We start from the raw sequence: 20783 nt of genomic DNA on the forward strand, positions 1-20783 counted from the left end.
GGACTGAAAATATGAACTTCTACATTGTTGTCAACTCCACCAGACACAAAGACTCTGCTCTTGGAATGAGCCAGGGAGAGAACAGATAAAGGAATTTTTCCCCAAAGAAGGTACCCAAGGGTGGAATGTGTTCAGTAGTGTTTTAACATACCTATGTGTGAAGATGGTGGTGATGGAAAGGGAACTGAGGGAGAGGATAATTCTTGTTCAGACTTGATCAATGTGTACTGAACCAGGCAAGGTCAGCTGTCAGCACACAGAGGAAGGGTCAAAGCTGGGTCTTCCTACAAGTAAGTCTCTGTAACCAAAGACCCCCCAGCTTGCCAGTCCCCTGATCTGCCCTCCTGATGTCAGAACACATCTGTGCCTTCCACCTATACGGAGAACAAAGATAGAAAGATCAAAGAGTCAGAGGAAACAGGACACATTTCCAGGGGTGCCTGAATGCCCTCCTGGAGGAAAGAGTAGAATCCCTCTGGGTTGCTCTCCTGGAATCTGCCTTACTCGGGAAGGAAGAAGGTGTGGGGGCTGTGTCATAGAAGGATGGCATCAGTCCTCACTGAGGAAAGGAGGGCTGGAAGCCAGACCTTGGGACCTGCCACATGCCATATGGGCAGGACCAACAAAGCTCTTCAGGTACAAATAGCCCAAATAGCCCTGGGCTCCCCAGGCTCCTGAGTCCAGCCCCTAATTGGTCATCATTTGCTAAAGCTGCAAACTCAAAGCAAATAAACCACCATGAGGCTGTCCCTGTCTGTCCTGCTGGTCACTCTGGCCCTTTGCTGCTGTGAAGGAGAGTATCATTTCTAATCAATCCAGCATCAGCCCTGGTAAGTAACCTTGTCTGAACTAGGTGAACTTAATTGGAGTGATCAGATCAAAATCTAAACCTTTTCCTCTGCTTGTGAACTAGCCCCCACAAAAGCCCAGGGCTCATTTTATCAATCCTAATACTCTGGAACTTTTACAAAAAGTCTTTGCAGGTGAATTTTAAGAGTTTTCCACTTGAAGCCTGACTCCTTCTCTGTGATCTGTGTTTGAGAAACAGCATGACATAAGATTTGGATGGGAATCTCGGCTCTGCCACTTAGCAGCACTTTGACCTTGAACAAAATGCTTAATCCCCTCAAGTCTTATCTTGTCATCAGGTTTTACAGCTACCACCAAAAGTACGTGTGACAGTGGGGTGGGATGAAGTGTGTCAGGAGTCTAGCTCTAGGTATTGAGCTGGCATCTCGTTGTTATCAGACATCTCCTTCCAGGGGTTTTAACGTGCCAGTTGAGTCCACAGCTTTTTAACTTATAGGGTCAGACTCATAAAATGTTACCGCTGGAAGAGTTTTTGGAGAGTTCTCAGTTCAAGAAGACCCAGTGATCTCTGAATGATAAATCTTCAAATGGGCTGTGTGAACAAGCAGCATTCAATGTGTCTACAAGTACTGCTAGTTTCCTAGGATCACCACCAAGAATTGTGGTAGAATTAGTACAATTGTTAGGGCTAAATTTCTATTTTTCTAGATTAATTCTAGCCATTCATTCAACAATACTTTTGCATGACTTTGTACCCTTGCTACCAACTCAAGTTTTGTTGAGTCTTTCTCTTTCATCTGACTTTCTAAACATCCTCCTCTTTCTCTATGTGGCCTCTGATCTTACCCTCTCCAAATTCTCCTCATAGTTTGATATCTAACCAGGGGCCAGATCAGAGCCTGGTAGGACAGGTCCCGAGCTGCAGGTTGGTTGCAAACACTTGGGGGGTTGGAGAATCCGGACCAGGAAAAGTGGTTACTTCAAGTCTCAGCACAGTTTCAGTGGGGGCAGGAATAAGCCACACTTTCCACCTCTCACCTTCTCTAAGGAATTCTGTACATCACTGCAGAATAAAAGAGCCAATCGTAACTTTGTGAATAAGTTTCAAAAGTGTTCAAAGTGATTAGAATTGCTTTTATACCTTTTAATTTTTTAGCTACGTCTGCATCCAATGACATAATCCTATTCTTTAATTTGATCTCAAAATAACATACAAAATAACAATAATAACAAATAACAAAATAACAATAATAGCCATGGCAAAATAACATTTACTCTTCTCCAGATTTATTTGAAATTTGATTATCAAAAATCTCATCTTGGGCCAGTCCTGGTAGCCTAGTGGTTAAGTTCAGTGCACTCCACTTCAGGGGCCTTGGTGTGGACCTATACCACTCTATTAGGGGCCACACTGTACTGGTGGCCCACATTCTAAAAAATAGAGGATGATTGGTATGGATGTTAGTGCAGGGCGAATCTTCCTCAGCAAAACAACAACAACAACAAAAATCTCCTCTTACCCAATATTTAAGAGAAATAAAGTGTCACTCTATTAGCAGGCAAAACTTAATTTTTTCTAATCTATGGAAAGAGAATTTCAGCGAACCAGAGTAGTTTTGGAAAGTAGTGGGGTAAGCCTGAAAAAAGAATTAGGCATCAGGAAACCTGGCACCCAGCTCTGCCACTTGCAGTGTGACCTTGAGGAAATCATGACCTTGAGGGTCTCACATTGTCATCAACACAACGATGAGATGGGAATACAAAGTCCCTGGGTTTCCTGTGTAGTGGTAATATCAGAGATATAGGAAAAATAAGCTTTCCTCACATCATGGTATTTCTTTTTCTTCTGCTCCAGTCAACGTGATCATCTGTTCATCCCTTGCTACCCATATCTCAGCCTTCTTATTTACTATTGACCCTGTCTACAAGTTACAACTTCAGAAATATATGGCACCTTCAAAAGCTGTTGAGGCCAAGTTGCAAGTGAAGACATGCATGAATGAGATCTCCCATGGGAACAAACTTCTAATTGCAAAAATATTGGTAATTCTTTGTCCTTTGTGTGTAGGGGCTTCTGCTCAGGTGAACAGCTAGGAAGGAGGTCAGGGTGCTGCTCTTGAGGGGCACAGATGGTGGAGGCATCCGCTTCGTTGCTCACCTCTGATATGGTGACCTGTGGCCACAGGATGAATGATAACATTACACCTGCTGAGCTATACCCAGGCTCACAGAGCATCTGGGCATGTTTCTCCTTCTCAGGTCACCTCTCTGGGCAGCAGGTTCCACGTGGTGTCCTGAGAAGGAGGACACCAGGACCCCATGCAGTGAGGTTGAAGGGCCAAAGCACTGCTGCCTCCCTGCTTGGGAGCTTTCCTGAGGGCGAGTTCCCTCACCCTGTGGACACAGTCCCTGTGGAATTTCCTGGCGAGTGTTGGCAGCATTGAGGAGTGTCGGGGAGACAGGTGGGAGGGAGAGAACTAGCTCAGGCTCTCTGTCACAGTGGGGAGGGCGCTGGCTGTCTTCTCTGGCTGGCCCTCTCCTTGCACCTCCATCCACTTTTCTACTCCTCACCTACAACTCTCCTCCTTATCATGGCCAGTGGCAAAGACCCTCTTGTTATATCTCCTGCAGCCACATGTAAAGGTGAAACACTTAAATTATGTCTTTATCAAGAAGCCAGATAGTTAAAGGTATCTCTCAATCCATCTACCACTGGATTTACGTCATGAGGTTCAGCTGCAAATGCCTGCAGAAGCTGGATTCTCAGCTCTAAGGAGCACATGTGCCATCAGGCTGAATTTCCACACGCTGAGGCTGGGAATCTCCTGAAAGCAGTACTTCCCAAGTCCTCTCCCACCCCTGTCCCCATCTCTCAACCTTGTGTTCCCTTTAGAGTAAAAAAGCAGTGTCCTCTGTCCTGGGACATCAGAAAAAAAGAAATTCTGGGCTGCTCTGTCCAGCCCTTCACCCCCTCCTTCTATAGAAACCTGAGTCCTACTCTTGGGTTACCTCAGGGTTGATTTGCTGGACTGTGGAAATGGTTCTTTCCTGACTCTCATGGTTGGTTGTAACTATACCAGATCTATTTAATTTACCTGCACGCTGGGGTCCTGCCTGGTATCTTCCATTTGCCTTTTGTTGGCTGAAATGTCATTGACATCTTGGTGTGAACAAGAGTCTGTGTTAACAGGTTATCTTCAGGAGCAGCATGACTGACCTCCCTTTTCTTTCTTTATTTTTCTCTTTCAGGGGAGAGTACTATTGAAGTGTGGTCCCACAGATTTCACAAATTTACCAAATCTTATGTAGTAGTACTTCTGTCTTTCAACGATCACCTGATCTTCACTGGAAAATGTAAAGGTTTCAACATCTTACTTCAATAAATGATTTGCCCTTCACTTCTCCACTTATCTGGTCATTATCCAACAGTCCCTGGCCTCAAGTTGGGGTGGGTTTCGCCAATGGGTATTGTCATTAGTAAATGTAAGAGACCCAACCTCCAGTTACCCGTGGTAGCCTGAGGTACAGAGATCACAAGCAGAAATATTTGTCATAAATCATCCTGCATTACTTTATTCATTTCACGAGTGAAAAGGATGGTTAAATGTAAACAAATGGAAATGTTCCTGCTGTTGGTCTTGTATTGAGGGATTCCTGAAGCCCAACTGTCTGCCCAGTCACGTGGTTCCCAACCAATAGCATCACTAATATTGTGTCCTCATCATAACCACAGCCAACCTGTTTGGTCCTCTTCCTTTCCCTGTGGTTTCAATCCTACGCCCTGTCCAGATAATTTTTTTCCATCTACTCTCAATTTATAGTGAATATCCAGGGTTCAATTTCAGTTAACTCTTTTTTTCTTTTGGAAAATATATTTATTAAACACATACTATGTTCAACTGCATTGTTTTAGGTCTTATGAGGAATTCAGAAATAAATTAGAGGAAGTATATTATCTAGTGAGGGATACATATATATCAATGACCAAAATACCAAACAGAATGTTCTAAACGTTCTAATGGAGGTAAATGCATGCTGACAACATTAGGAAAACAATTATTTTACATTGCTTCATGTATTTTCTTTGTCTCTGTAGGTTTTATTTTTTGCCATGTAATGACCTTCCTATGTCTCAGACTTCTCTCTCTTTCTCCATATTTAAGAATGAAGGCCAGAAAGGAAGAGAGAGAGCAATGTGAAGCAAAATAAATATCTTTATATACGTGTGTGTGTTTGCGTGTGTGTGTGTTTCATTGTTGTTTTCATTTGGGGGGAGACCACAGCTCATCCTTCCTATATATTGTGTTTTCCTCTTGTGCCACTAATGGATACATATTTTTCTTGATATTTTCAGTGTTTATGCTTACAGATGACCTTACCGTCAACATCTCTGTCAAGTACATTTCCTCAACACCTGTTACGAAATGCTACAGGCTTCCATGGACACGTGACATCATATTGGAATGATCCAGTTCATTTGACATAATGCAAATAGATAGAGTACATGTTGCCTAACATATTTAAGCAGCATTATATTTTGATCAAGGGAGACTTTGCGAAGATTTTGGATGGCATCACATATAAAGATTCTTTTAGCATGTTTATTATTCAAACCAATCAACCAAAAAGATGCTATTGAAAAACATGCCCTCCTTGGTGAAAGATAATGCTGAGATGTATGATAAAAGATGTGTAATTAGAGTTTTCACATAGCCATCACATATATACCCACAAATATTAGTGAGTAGGCACATTATTTTTTAAAGCATATGGATTTTTAGTTCACTCTAAATCTTTTCTGAAGAGTTTTTTATTCATAGGTTTCCGTAAGGAAATTAAAATGGGCAAACAAGATATTCTGTTGGGATTTTCATCTTTTTTTCCAATTATTTTATTGAGATCATAATGTTTCATAACACTGTGTAATTTCAGGTGTACATTACTATTTATCACTTTCTGTATAGACTGCATCGTGCTTACCAGCAGTAGTCTAATTTTTATCCGTCACCATACATATGCGTCCCTTTAACTCTTTCGCTCACCCTCGAACCCCCTTCCCCTCTGGTAAACACTAATCTGTCCTCTTTATCCACATGCTTGTTTATCTTCCACATATGAGTGAAATCATGCAGTATTTCTCTTTCTCTGTCTGGCTTATTTCACCTACCATCGTACCCTCAAATTCCATCCATGTTGCTGCAAAAGGGACGATTTTTTCTTTCTTTTTTTTTTTTTTAAGATTTTATTTTTTTCCGTTTTCTCCCCAAAGCCCCCTGGTACATAGTTGTATATTCTTAGTTGTGGGTCCTTCTAGTTGTGGCATGTGGGACGCTGCCTCAGCGTGGTTTGATGAGCAGTGCCATGTCCGCGCCCAGGATTCGAACCGACGAAACACTGGGCCGCCTGCAGCGGAGCGCGCGAACTTAACCACTCGGCCACGGGGCCAGCCCCTGATTTTGTCTTTTTTTATGGCTCAGCACAGGAAGGAAGAGGAACTTGCTAAGGTCTGAACAGAAGAGGTGGCACTAACATCTCTGGTGACAGGATTGTGGGCACTGATAAAGTAAGGAGAGCTCAGGTTCAATGACAACTTGCTTGCTTTGCTTTATTCCTATAAACAGGTACATTCCCTTCAACCTTCATTGCTTTGAAGGGCATTGTGGGAAGGAGCGGATGGACCACATTGCCACTTGCAGGGACAGGTCTAGGAGGGATCACACAATTTAAGGGGGCACCCAAAATCTCAGTAGTTAGGGTACATAACATTTTAATAAAATATTTTTAAAAATCAAAAGTATGGCACCGTCCCCGTGGCAGAGAGGTTAAGTTCACGCACTCCGCTTCGGCGGCCCAGGGTCTCTGATGTGGCAGGGATGAAGGGAGTCACTCTGGAGTCACCTTGGACCAGGAAACGACAGCAAGAATCAGTTAGAACTCATCAGCCTGTGCTCTGTTTATAGAAACCAAGGAGGCAGACCTTTCTGGGCCCCCAAAAATTGGGGAACTGCGATAGTGAGACAAGACTTTGGGCAAATTAATTTTAACGTTCTTTCTGAATAATAAAGCAAATTACACCATTGTGAGCCTGTGTTGTCATCCTTGTGGTTTTTATTATTATTGTGATCATCATCGTCTCTTCCTTCTCCTCATCTTCCTCCTCCTCTCTCTTCTCATTCTCCTTCTTCAAGGTACAAAAAGCATCACAGCCTGTGAGTCTCTTCCTGCTGGTTTACCAAACACCCAGGCTCAGTACAATACCACACAGCTCCTCCAGGAGGCTGACCTTCCTCATCCACACACACTTTTTCACTCCGGTGCTTGAAGTTTGGGAAATATTAATGTCTCACCTATCAGAAGGTTGTTCTTACAAAGAATACCTCACTTACTTAACTCAATTTCATAAATTCATCTATTATGAATCTATTATTTAATTTTCCTTTAGTTTTTTTTTCTAACTTTTTAAGACTTTTCTTCCTCTGAGTCAAAGGATGACGTGAAGAAGCAGAGTAACTGATTGCTTAGGGCAGGCAGTGCTGAATGGTGGAGGGTGAGGAGATCTGGGCTCGTGCAGGTGTGGGTTTGAATCTTGGATGCAACACCTAATCACGAAGTGTCCTTGTTCAAGTTAAAGTGCTGATCATTCCGGGCTTCCTTTTCCTCATTTCTAAAATGGGCATAGATGATACCATGCCTGGTTTCACAAGGAGGACAGACAGTCTATTTAAAGAGTCTATCACAGGGCCTAAATCAGGATAATCATGAACAAATTGGAGGTTTTATCCAGCCAGCCAGTCAGCCAGCCATTGTTCAACAATAACCATGAGCTTCTCCTATGACTGGGCCCTGTGCTGTGTGCCACAGATTCAGTTATAGGAACACGGTAGAGGAGGACCTTGCTCTGTGGAGCTCACCTCTTACCAGGAGGCAATAAGCAAGCCTACAAATGAGTGACATCACACAATGACTGTGTAAAGAACAGCAACACAACCCCCAGGGGCAGCGTCCTGCACAGAGGTCCAGGCAAAGCTATTGGAGGAGGGACTTTTAAGCTTGCACGAGTAGATAGTGATGTCCAGGGGAACAGTGTTCTTCTAGGCAGAGGGAACAGCAACTACAGAGACCAGAGAGCAGATGGTACTTGGCAAGGTAAGAATGTGTCCCTCTTGATGGCAAAAGAGAGACAGGACAGCCTCATGAGATAGAAAAGCCACATCAGGTAAGCAGAGATACTGTGAGAGTTACAGGAACTAGAGAAACAAAGTTGGCTTAGGTTAAAAAAAAAAGACAAATGGACAAGAGAGCCAGAGAAATGACTCAATATTTATCTGTGAATGCTTTATTTGCTGTCTGGATTATTTGGGACATCTTTGCTGCCGTCCTTCACTGGAGCATAACTTGCCAAGAGCAAAACGGATTTAGGAAGATGCTAGAAACACAGAAGGTGATGTTGTCACATGTGTACTTTAGTTCAGTTGACATTGCCTGGCTGTTTTCATTCCAAAGGCAGGTGAAGGACTTTAATAGTGAAATGGATAAAGTTTCTTTCACCAGGACTTAATGGAGGCTCTGTCTGGGACCCCACTTGTTATGGGCCTGCCATGTCACCTGCTGGGACACTGGACCCTTCAGAGTTTTCTTACTCAGCAAAAAAATCCGACCCACATCATGCACATGGTGCCCACAATAAAGAAGTGTGTTTTCTTTACCTCCGTGCTTTCTCCATACAACTGATGATGATCACCTCAGGTAACTCAAGAAACAATAACATGGCCCAGAAAAGCCTCTTTTGTAAGCCAGCATTGACAGGGGAAAATAGGAGTAACCAAAATTCAGAATGCTTGTGTTGCTGGCCTGATATTTTCTCTTCCTAAAAGAAACTTTGACTCTGGTCGCAAAATTAAATTCAGAAGCTAAGGAGTGAAATGGCCTTCAGTGTGAGTGTTTGTGGGACATTTGTTGATCACCTACTATGCCAAACCATGGGGGAAAATTAAATGATTCCGATTTTACCCAGAATGATCTAGTGTCTTGGGGGAAGAGATAAAGCATGTGGTAAGAGAGAATTATATTTGGCCTGTCCAGAGGCTCATAGAAGGCCTGAGATATACTCAGATGAATATTTTGGTCACTTGAGCCCTTGCATACTTAATAAAAATAATAACATTCAGTGAAAGCCATTTTTTCTCAGTGACTAGTGCATTGGAACAAAAGCTTACAAAACAGTTATTTTGAAATTGAGATGATCTAAATTTTTTAAGTTGTAAGTTACTGATATCAGCCCCGCAGTATTTATGGTAAGAAATGCCACATTTTTTTTTTCACTCATTCTGTAAAACTAGTTCTGCCCTCACCTCCAGGGCTGTTGGGACATTAACCTCAGGCATGTTCTTTGGAGGTGAGCCTCTTCTTCCTTAAGAGCTGCCAAAGTCTAGACCATGGGTGGAGAGGTATTTTCTGAGGACAGAAACTTTAGGAAAGGCTCTGGTCTTGGGGACATCTTGGTTGTCTATGAGATGTGCTTTGTGCATGTTATCCAGGCCATTCCTATGCCAGGCACCTCCCTTGCCTTGAGCCCAGCCTGTTGCAGAGATTTCACAGCCGTGTGTCTCTTAATACGTTGGGAACAGTCCTAGGATTGTCGTGAGGCCTGAATGAGGTACAATATGTAAGTCCTCAGAACAGGGCTGGGCAGAGAGTAGATGCTGTCTACATGTCAGCTGCCAGTGATTAATTTTATAAAAATGAGAAAGGTGATATGATAAACCTTGAAGGATGACTAGGACCTTTACAGACCCCTGGAGACTCCGCATCTCCTTCACATTCTCTAAAAGATCTAGAGATCATCATGTTCTGATCTGAGGTCAAAGTCCTAAGTCTGAAAATAAAGCACTGTATTCTCTCTCAAACATAGTCTACATTCTGTTGGCCCTGTCCTCTTCTCAATACCCACCACCAATCCATGTTTACCTGTTTTGAAAATTCAATAAAACATGAAGGGCAAACAATTACAAAGCACTTACCCAATGCAGGGCACTTGCGAAAAACTATTTTAATCTTCACAACAACCACCCAATGAGTAGGTTGATGATAAACTTATTGCCCAAAATGGGGTACTTTGGAGCGTGAAAGAGGTCACCAAATGGATGCAATGCAGGGACAGCAACATAAACCAAGATTCTCCTGAGCAAACTGAGATGTGTGGTCTCCTTCCCCATGAGGTGGGCATATCATTTCTCCCCAGCTGCTGACAATGAGACAAGAAAGGTCAAGTAACTTGACCGAGGGCACACAGCTACCAGGTAGCAGAGTCTGGACAAGGATCCAGGTGTTCTGATTCAAGAGACAGATCCCAACACTATTGACCTCCTGAGTCTGAGCCTTATGGACCCTCACATTATGGTTCAGATGGACCCTTATGATCTTGACTGCACAACTGCCCAAGGTGAACTCCAGGTGGACTTCTGTGCAGACCCCACAGTTTCTGCCTGAGGCCTTTGCTCCCTGGGAACTCCCCTCTCTCACTGTCCTCACCTCAGTCCCACTAAAGTGAAACTCCTTGTTCATTCCCACTGCCACATCAAAGACAGCCCACTTCCTGTGCCCTTTCCTGGCCCCAAATCTCCAGGGAGCTCCCTTCCCAGGACCCTATGGCTCTCCATGTGCAGCTCTCTCCTGACATCACAGGACCTGATCCCATGGCCCTTTCCTCTCTGTTCACGCTCCTTGAGGACATGGCCTGTGCACCCCTGGTCTTTGTGTGACAATAGTCAACATGTAGCTGCTTAAATAATTGTTGTGTAACTGCCTTTCAGGACATATTTTGAATTTTTACAAAGAATTCATTGATTATATTACTTGTTTCACTATTCCATCTATTTAGAGAGAGAATCTCATTTAAAGTTGAATCTTTGATCTTTAGGGATCAACCCCAACACTAAAACCAGACGTCAGCATGACATCCTGGTGCCGACACCACCTTCATTCTGTTCCTGGATGAGGACTTTGAAGTCACAACAGAGAGGAGGCAGATGAGGAGAGGAGGAAGTTAGAGCCCATGCCCTCAGGGCCTGGGCCACCTGGGTCTCCTTGTTCCCCAGAAGTACCCATTACCTTGATCCAATATAAACCACATCCATCTAACGACTTGGGACAGTGAGCCGTATTTGGCAGCTGGGGAAGGATCAGGCGTCAGTCCCGGGTAATTATCCTTGGCTCATTCACGAAAACCCTGAACTTTACACAAGTTGACATTTCCATAAAATGTGTGTTTAAATATTTCATCCCATATACATGTGACAGCCGCATGGTTCATTAGGTAACTACACCAATATGTTCTCTATTTGTTAGTAATTTTCCCTCCACTGCATGCCCACATTTTCTTGCAGTCTGTCAGCATCCACAATCGTGAACCTGTGGTCCCTATGGGCATTACAAGGAGTGTATGGAGGATGTCATATAAAGTATTTCCACTGCTACAGCAGTGATTCTATTCTGGGGCTGATTTACTCCCTCCTTCCATCCACCCCTGTGGACATTGTCAGTGTCCAGAGATGTTTGTGTTGTCTTCACAGTGTGTGTGGTGTCCTATTGGCATCAAGAGGGTAGAGCCCAGGGATGCTGCCAAACAACCTGCGATGCTTGACATATCCACTCAAAAAAGAATCCTTTAGCCTCTGATGTCAATAAAGCCATGGTTGAGAAACTACGGCATCAAGAAATATTTAAAAGCATTTGCCATCCTGGTGAAAGGTCAGTAGTATGAGGTAGCCTCACAGTGAGTGGACAGAGTGGAGCCCCGGGGCAGACAGACTCTGGCAGGAGTGTGGGCATCTGTAATTCTCTAGGGTGCGGAGCTCAGCTTCACGGCTATGCCTCTGCCTGGAAGCTCCTCATATTTTCTCTGTTCTGTCATTCTCATCCAGTTTGTCCTTCAAGACAAAACTCAGTCATCACCTCCACATGAAGGCTTCCTTCCTGAAGAGTTCACAGCTCATAAGGAGTTTGTTCTTCCTTGAATTTCTATAGGTCTTAAATTTCTTAAAGTCTGAGCCTACAAACAATCTGAACCCAGGTCTCTGTGGTCCTCACCACCATGCTCATGGTGGCGGAGGCAGAGCTGCCTACAGGAACGCCCACCATCCTGTGAAATTGATGTGGGTACCACTGTGGCCCTCAGCTGGGATTATGCAAACACTGCAATGTGCTCACTGATAACACAACTGATAAACATGCCTCTTGTTAATAAAGGACTTTCGTGGTGCTTCTCAGTCCTACTGCCTGCACAGAATCACCAGTGGAGTTTGAATAGTACAGGTGTCTGGGCATCACCTCAGGCCTACTGAATCAAAATCTAGAGAGGGGAGCCAGCCAATCCATATTTTTTAAAAGCTCCCAAGTGATTTGATTGTTCTATTGAGTCTGCAAACCTCTGGCCAGGAGTGTAAGTCCTCTCAAATATGCTTTCATTTAAGCGGGTAATTTCTGATGAAAGAAAATGCTTCCTACTCACACACAGCAGGATAGCACAAGAGTGGAGTGGTGGGTGGGGAGCGTATTGCTTTAGCTGGGTGCTGCCTTCACCTCCATTAAAAATGAAATTGACCCAGGTAGCAAAGCTCTGTTTAAATAGAAGACTCGAGCTCACGGAGGAAGGGGAAGTGTGCACTCACTCTGTTCACCTGTCTCTTCATTCTTCCCTGCCTAGAGCCCAAGAGCAGAGAAACTCCACACTTGTGATGCTTGTCTGGCTCCTGACACCCCAGAACTCCTTGGGGAAAAAAGAGCATTGAGTTCATTTAATCATCACATCAGCCTAAGATGATATGTGGGTGGCTAGTCATCATGGTAGCCTTGCTCTTTGTGGACTGAAAATGTGAACCTCCTCATTGTTGTCATCTCCACCAGAAACAAAGTCTCTGGGCTTGGAATGAGCCAGGGAGAGAACAGACAAAGGAGTTTTTCCCCAAAGAAGGTATCCAAGGGTAGAACGTGTTCAATAGTGTTTTAAGGTACTTCTGTGTGAAGACAAAGGTGATGGAAGACGAGCTGAGGGAGAAGACAATTCTTGTTCAGACTTGATCAGTGTGCACTTGAACCAGGTCAGTTATCAGCATGCAGAGGAGGGGTCAAATTAGGTCTCCCTAGGAGCCTGTCTCTGTAAACAAAGTGCAGCCCCCAGCTTCCCAGTCCCTGGATCTGCCCTCCTGAAGTCAGAATACACCTGTGCCTCTGCACTAACACAAAAAACAAAGGTCCAAGGATCAAAAGGTCAAAGGCAAACAGGAAACATTTCCAGAGGTGGCTGAACGCCCTCCTGGAGGACAGAGCAGAATCCCTCAGGGCTGATTTCCTGCGGTTCCCCACTCAGGAAGAAGGGAGGCCAGGGCAATGTGACACAGATGGATGGCATAACCCTCCAGGGAAAGGGAGGAGTCAGAAGGAAGGGCTGGAAGCCAGACCTTGTGACCTGCCATGTGCCATGTGGGCAGGACCAGCGAAGCTCTCCAAGTACACATAGCCCTGGACTCCCCAGGCTCCTGAGTGCAGCTCATAATAGCTCACTGTTTGCTAAAGCCGAAAGCTCAAAGCAACCGAACCACCATGAGGCTGTCCCTGTCTGTCCTGCTGGTCACTCTGGCCCTTTGCAGCTATGGGGGTGAGTATCATTCCTAATCAGTCCAGCACCAGCTGTAGTAAGTAACCTTTGTCTGAACTGGGTGAACTGAACTGGGGTGATCAGATCAAACTCCCGACTTTTTCCTCTATTTGTGAACTAGCCCCCCAAAAGTCCAAGGTGCATTTTATCAAATCCCAATACTATGAAAATTTTACAAGAAGTCATTGCAGGCAGATGTTAAGGAGCTTGACTCCTTGTCTGTGATCTCTGTTTGAGAAGCTGCATGACATCATGAGATGGATGTGAACCATGGCTCTGCCACTTACAGATATTTTGAACAAAATGCTTAAACTCCCTAAGTCTCCTCTTGTCACAGCTTTTATGGCTACCACCAAGAGTAGCTATGACCATGGAGTGGGATGAAGTGTGTCAGGAGTCCAGCTCTAGATATTGAGCTGACATCTCGTAGTTATCAGATGTTCACCTTCCAGAGTTTTTTAGGTGCCAATTGAGTCTGCAGCTTTTTTTCTTGTTGAGGAAGATTAGCTCTGAGCTAACATCTGCTGCCAATCCCCCTCTTTTTTTTTTTTTTTTTTTTTTTTTGCTGAGGAAGATTGTCCCTGAGCTAACATCCTTGCCCATCTTCCTCTATTTTATATGTAGGATGCCTGCCACAGTGTGGCTTGATAAGCAGTACCTATGTCTGCGCCTGGGATCCAAACCAGCAAACCCCAGGCCGCTGCAGCAGAGAGCACAAACTTAACCACTGTGCCACTGGGTCAGCCCCCACAGCTTTTTAACTCATAGTTTCAGATTCATAAACACTTACAGCTGGAAGAATTTTTGGAGCATCTTCAGTTGAGGAAGAGCCAGTATGGGGCTGGCCCTGTGGCTGAGCAGTTAAGTTCGCAGGATCCGCTTCAGTGGCCCAGAGTTTCACCAGTTCACATCCTGGACACAGACCTAGCACCGCTCATCAAGCCATGCTGAGGCAGCCTCCCGCACAGGAAAACCAAAGGCCCTACAACTAGAATATACAATTATGTACTGGCGGGCTTTGGGGAGAAGAAGGAAAAAAAACAAAAGATTGGCAACAGATGTTTGCTCAGGTGCCAATCTTAAAAAAAGAAAGAGAAGAGCCAGTGTTCTCAGAATTATCAATCTTCAAATGGGGTCTGTGAATAAGCAGCACTCAATGTACTACAAGTACTACCAGTTTTCTACTAGTTTTCTAGGATTACCACCAGGAATTGGACTAGGACTAGTACAGCGATTAGGGCTACAATTTGTGTTTTTCTAGATTAATTCTAGCCATTCAGTCAACAATACTTTTGCATGTCTTCATGCGCTTGATACTGACCCATTTTTGTGGAGTGTTTCTCGATCATCTGACTTGCTAAATGTCCACCTCTTTCCCAGTGTGGCCTCTGACTTTATCCTCTCCAAATTCTTTGCCTAGTTTGAAGTCTGGCCAGGGGTCAGATCAGAGGCTGGTAGGGCACATCCCAGGTTGCAGGCTGATTGCAAACACTTTCGGGGATGGAGAAGCCAGACCAGGAAAAGCAGTTACTGTAAGTCAGCACAATTCCACTGGAGTCAGGAATGAGCCACACTTCCCACCTCTCATCCTCTCTGAGGAATTCTAAACATCACGGCAGAATAAAAGAGCCAGTGATAACCTTGTGCATGAGTTTCAAATGTGTTCAAAGTGATTAGATTTATCTTTTTTAGCCTTTTAGCTATGTCCGTATCCAACAACACAATCCTATTCTTCACGATGGTCTCAAAATAGCATCTTCCAATGTTTGAATGGTTTACTTACTCTTTTCCAAATTTACTCTCCCTTATGGTCTCTGGTAAGGTTCTGAATCTACCATTTATTTGCAATTATATTATCAAAAATCTCCTCTTGCCCAATATGTAAGATAGAGAAGGCAACACTCTATTAGCAGGCAAAACGTAATATTCTTCAAATCTAGGGAAAGTGAATTTCAGCAAGCCAGATAAGTCTTGGAAAGCAGTGGCATGAGCTTGAAAAAAAGGAATTAGGCATCAAGAAACCTGGCATTCAGTCCCAGCTCTGCCGCTTGCAGTATGACCTTGAAAACATCATGAGCTTGAGGGCCTCACATTATTATCAGCTCAATGATGAGATGGGAATATAAAATCCTGGGTTTCCTGTATAGTTCTAACATCAGGCACCATAGGAAAAATTGCCTTTCCTCACATTAATTGTATTTCTTTTTCTTCCACTCCAGCCACTGATATCATCTGTCCATCCGTTTTTACTGATCTCGCAGCCTTTCTATTCGTTCCTGACTTACCCTACAAGGCACAACTTCAGAAATACAATGCACCTGATGAACTTATTGAGGCCAAGCTGCAAGTGAAGCAATGCACAAATAATATCACCTTGAAGAACAGATTGATAATTTCAGAGATATTGGTAATTCTTTCTTCTTTGTGCATAGAGAATTCTGATCAGAAGAACAGCCAAGGAGGAGGTCAGGGTTCTGCTCTTGACTGGGACAAATGGTGGAGGCACCTGCCTCACTGCTCATCTCTGATGGGTGACCAGTGGCCAAAGGGTGGATGATAACATTACATCTGCTGAGCTGTACTCAGGCTCACAGAGCATCTGGGCCTGTTCCTCCTTCTCAGGTCCTCTTTCTGGGCACCAGGCTCCCCATAGTGTCCTGAGGAGGAGGACACCCGGGGCCCCATGCAGTGATGTTGAAGGGCCAAAGTACTGCTGCCTCTCTGCCTGGGAGCTTTCCTGAGGGCGAGTCCCCTCACCCAGTGGACACAGTCCCTGTGGAATCTCATCGGGAGTGTGGGGAGTGTGGAATGGGGAGACAGGTGGGAGGGAGGAAACTACCCCCTGCCAACTGTCAGAAAGGAGGGGGTGCTTCCTAGGTTCTCTGCCAGCTTCTGCAGAGCCAAGGCCAACTCCTTGCTCCTTGGTCCACCTTTCTACTCCTTGTTATGTCTCCTACAGCCACATGTGAAGGTGAAACGCTTAAATTATGTCTTTATCAAGAAACCAGATAGTGAAATGTATCTCTCAGCCCATCCACCACTTGATGTGGGTCATAAGGTTCAGCTGCAAATGCCCACAGAGGCTGGATTCTCAGTGCTGAGAAGCACATGTGCCATCAGGTTGAATTGCCACATCCCGAGGCTAGGAATCTCCTGAAAGCAGTACTTCCTATGTCCTCTGCCACCCCTGTCTCCATTGCTCAACCCTGTATCCCCTTTAGAGTGAAATAGTAGAGTCCTCTGTCCTGGAAAATCAGAAAAAAGAAATTCTGGGCTGCTCCGTCCAACCTTTCAACCCGCTCCTTCCATAGAAACCTGAGTCCTACTCTCAGGTCACCTCCGGGTTTAGTTGCTGGACTATGGAAATGGTTCTTTCTTGATTTGCATGGTTGGTTGTAACTGTATCAGGTCTATTTAGTTTACTGCACTCTGGGGTCCTGCCTGTTATCTCTCATTTGCCTTTTGTTGGCTGAAATTTCATTGACGTCTTAGTGGGACAATGGTCTATGTTAATGTGTCATCTCCAGGATCAGCATGACTGATCTCCCATTTCTTTCTTTATTTTTCTATTTCAGGCAAAATTATCATTGAAGTGTACTCGCCTTGGTTTATCAAGTCTCCTACCGTAATACCCCTGTCTCGCAATGATCGCCTGCTCTTTCTTGGAAAATGCAAAGGTTTCAACATCTTGCTTCAATAAATTACTTGCCCTGCACTTCTCTACTTGTCTTGTCATTATCCAACAGTCTCTAGACTCGACTTGAGGTGGTTTTCATCATGAAGGGGCCAGGGTGTCATCACTAGTAAATTTCAAAACCCCAACCTCCAGTTACCCATGGCAGCCTGAGGTGCAGGGATCACAAGAGGAAATGTTTGTCATGAATCAAGCTGCATTACTTTACAGAGTTCCCATTTATGTTGCCATGGGTAAAAACCATGGTCAGGGTAAAAAGCAATTAAAACGTTCCTTCTGGGGCCGGCCAGGTGACACAGTGGTTAAGTTCGTTTGATAGGTAGCCTGGGGCTTCACTGGTTCGGATCCTGGGCATGGACATATACACCGCTCATTAAGCCATGCCGTGGTGGCATCCCACATAGAAGAACTTAAAACTAGAATATACAACTCTGTACTGGGGCTTTGGGAAGAAAAAAGAAAAACAAGAAGATTGGCAACAGATGTTAGCTCAGGGCCAATCTTCCTCACCAAAAAGCATTTTTTAAAAAAGTTCCTGCTACTGGTCTTTACTAAGCGATACTTGGATTCTAACAATCTGGCCAGTCACATGGTTCGCAAACAGCAGCATTGCTAATATTTTATCCTCATCATAACCTATTTGGTCCTCACCCCTTCACCGTAGTTTCAATCCTATGAACTGTCCCGCATAATTTGTTTTCATCTACCTCTCAATTTTAGTGAATATCAAGGGTTCAATTTCACTTAACTCTTTTTCACTCTGCACACTCACTCACATGGCTCATCAACGTCTACACCATTCACCAACACCTCAGGCTAATTTTTCATCCCTCACATTCTCCCAAGAGCTCCAGAAACAAGCACCCAGCTGCCATTTGGACAACTTCATTCAAGCACTCCACAGTTATTTCTGAAGGAATATACAAAATTGAATTCACAGTCTTCCCACAACCTACTCCTCTTCCACATGTGCCACCCCTCCCCCAACCCTGGTTAATGGAACCACCACCCAATGAGGCAGCTGACCCAGAAAACTTGGATGCATCATAGGTTCTGGGTTAGTTTCCAGCAGCTGCTGTGACACACAACCACACATTTGGTGGTTTAAATCAGCTTAGTTCCTCAAAGTTTGGAAGACAGAAGTCCAAACTCTGTAACACTCTCCAAAATCATTGTGTCAGCAATCGAAATCATTGTTCCCTCTGAAAAGTGGAGATGAAAATCTCATAGCTGCTTCCAGCTTTAATGGCTGATGGCTATCCTGAATTGTAGCCACATACTCCAATCTTTGTCGCTTAAGGTCACATTCCCTCCTCCTTTTCTGAGTGTGTCTAATCTTCTGCCTCCTTCATATAAAATATATGGGATTGCATTTAGAAGACACTAGGAAATTCAGGTGAATCTCCCCGTCTCAAAATCTGTAACTTTATCACATCTGCAAAGTCTTTTTTCCAAGGAAGAATACCAAGTTCCAGGGATGAGGATGTGAATATTTTGGGGAGTGTAGTGAGTTTAATATAGTTCATTTCCCTCCTGACATCTAAGAGTCCATAAAGTCCTACCCCCTCCCCTGCCACAGCATCACTTCTGAGCATCCCCTCCTTTCACTCCCCACAGCCATCATCACAATCCTGTCCTAGTCCTTCCAGCTTGTGCAAAGTTCTTCTAAATGGTCTCCTGGGCTGAGATACCCTTCATACAATACATCCGCCTCATTGACACAAAAATGACCCTCCTAAAACCAAAACATGGTCCTGATCTCTCTTCGGTAACCCTGAAATAGTAGTGGGCACATGTTTCCAAATGTTTCACACAAGAGGAGTTATTATTAATCCTAAACTCACTCTCAAGTTACAGGTAGTAGGGATTTTTATACAACTTCTTGACTGAGAAATAGAAGATAACAGTTATCTACTATTATCATTTATCAGCATGCTTTTACAATACATGTGTATGTTTATTCGCATCAAGAAATACGTACACTTAAATTAGTCCTTACTTTATGAAACACATTACATATTCAGTCTACATACTGTGTTCAGTGGACACAAGGATTCATGGAGCTCTTGCAACACCCTGAAAAACCCAGATTGGAATCACAGCTGGAGGATCTAGTCCCATCATTGGCGCTGCACACAAGGACTTCCAAGATCCAGTCCCTGGGCAGCCCTCCAACCTCATCTTCCTGTTCACGAAGGATTCTGTGCTAAGTCATCATGGTCTACGTTTCATTCGCTTATGCATCATGTTGAATCACACCCTTGCACCAGGGCATGTGGTATCCCCTTTGGCTCTATATCCTTCCCTGCACAGGACAGCTGGCGTATTATGTGTAGTGTCCATTTCATGTCTCCTCCTCTCTGAAGCCCTCTCTGACTCTTACATTCTAAAATAAACCTTTGACAAAGACACATATTTTACGCTCAACAGCACACACAGAGTTACGTATTTTCACACACACTTGCACAAACCCATACACACACACACTCTAACACACACACAGACACGGACATACACACAGACAAACGCACAGTCACGTTCACACAGGCACACAAACACACACATGTGCACACAGACAGATATACACCTCCCTCCATTATCACTTTTTCTTTCTGTGATATAATATTCATATCACAGAGTTGTTTTGAGCTTATATTGAAAAATTAATAATATAGAACAGCAAATATTATCAGCCATAATTATTATTTCTAAAACACTGAGGGTTCACATGCATCAAGCAGCCCTATGGTCTGGACATTATCCTGGAAGGTCTATCTGTTCTATCTCACTTAGTCCTTACTACTCTCCAGGAAGGTAAAAGATGTTCCCATCACTGACCGTGGGGATGAAGAATGTCCTATCCAGTGTTCCTTAACCCTGACTCTGTGTTAGAATCAGCTGGGAAGATTTCAAAAGCAAATAATGCCCAGGCCCCATTTACATCGGTATCTCTGCAAGGAGAACCCACGTTGTCCCCATCTCCTCACTTCCACCTCCCAGAGAGGCAGCAAGCAAGTGAATAGGGAGGAAGACCAGACTCTCCACAAGAGTCAAGAGCCCCCAGCATCACCAAGGTGGTCACCTTGAGACCTTTCCTTGGCAATTTCTATAGCTCTTCATATCTGGTAATTGCAGGTCATTCATTAGTTTCACTTTATAAAACTAGTAAATTTAGGGTCTCACACAGGAGAATTTTCTTCATAGGCTGTTGTTTAAGAGCATGAGGCGGGATAACGCAAGACTCAAAAAGCTAGGGTTGGGAGGAGAGAGGTTTAGTTACTGTGGAATGGGTACAGACTTTCTGTTTGGGATGATGATGAGTTTCTGGAAATGGACAGTAGTGAGCATTGTGAATGAACTTAATGCAACTGGATCATATACTTAAATATGGTCACAATGGTAAATTTGATGTTATGTATATTGTACCAAAACACACAAAGACTCCACAGTCAGAGGTGTCTGCAATGCAGCAAATGACTATAAAGGGAGCAGGGCCTATATTTCAATCCCCACTGGACACATTCCCCCAGAGCTTTCGGCAGCTCAAAGTCAAATTATATCTAGTGTCAACTCTCTGTTTGATTTGCCTCCTGGATTTTTCTCTGTTGAAGATATCACTCATTT

At 44.0% G+C, this 20783-nt stretch overlaps 1 protein-coding gene and 1 non-coding gene across 2 annotated transcripts in view; one reads left to right on the forward strand and one right to left on the reverse strand.

Moving 5' to 3' along the window:
- Window positions 1–20783, reverse strand: part of LOC138916548 (uncharacterized) — a 276582-nt gene that overhangs the window by 220728 nt on the left and 35071 nt on the right. The window lies entirely within an intron of this gene.
- On the forward strand, window positions 13320–17180 carry LOC100630000 (uncharacterized). The gene is made up of 3 exons (XR_002811920.2): window positions 13320–13465; window positions 15685–15872; window positions 17041–17180. It is a non-coding gene; the product is annotated as an uncharacterized protein (transcript).

The sequence above is a fragment of the Equus caballus genome, chromosome 12, assembly GCF_041296265.1.
Source record: "Equus caballus isolate H_3958 breed thoroughbred chromosome 12, TB-T2T, whole genome shotgun sequence".
Lineage (NCBI taxonomy): Eukaryota > Metazoa > Chordata > Mammalia > Perissodactyla > Equidae > Equus > Equus caballus.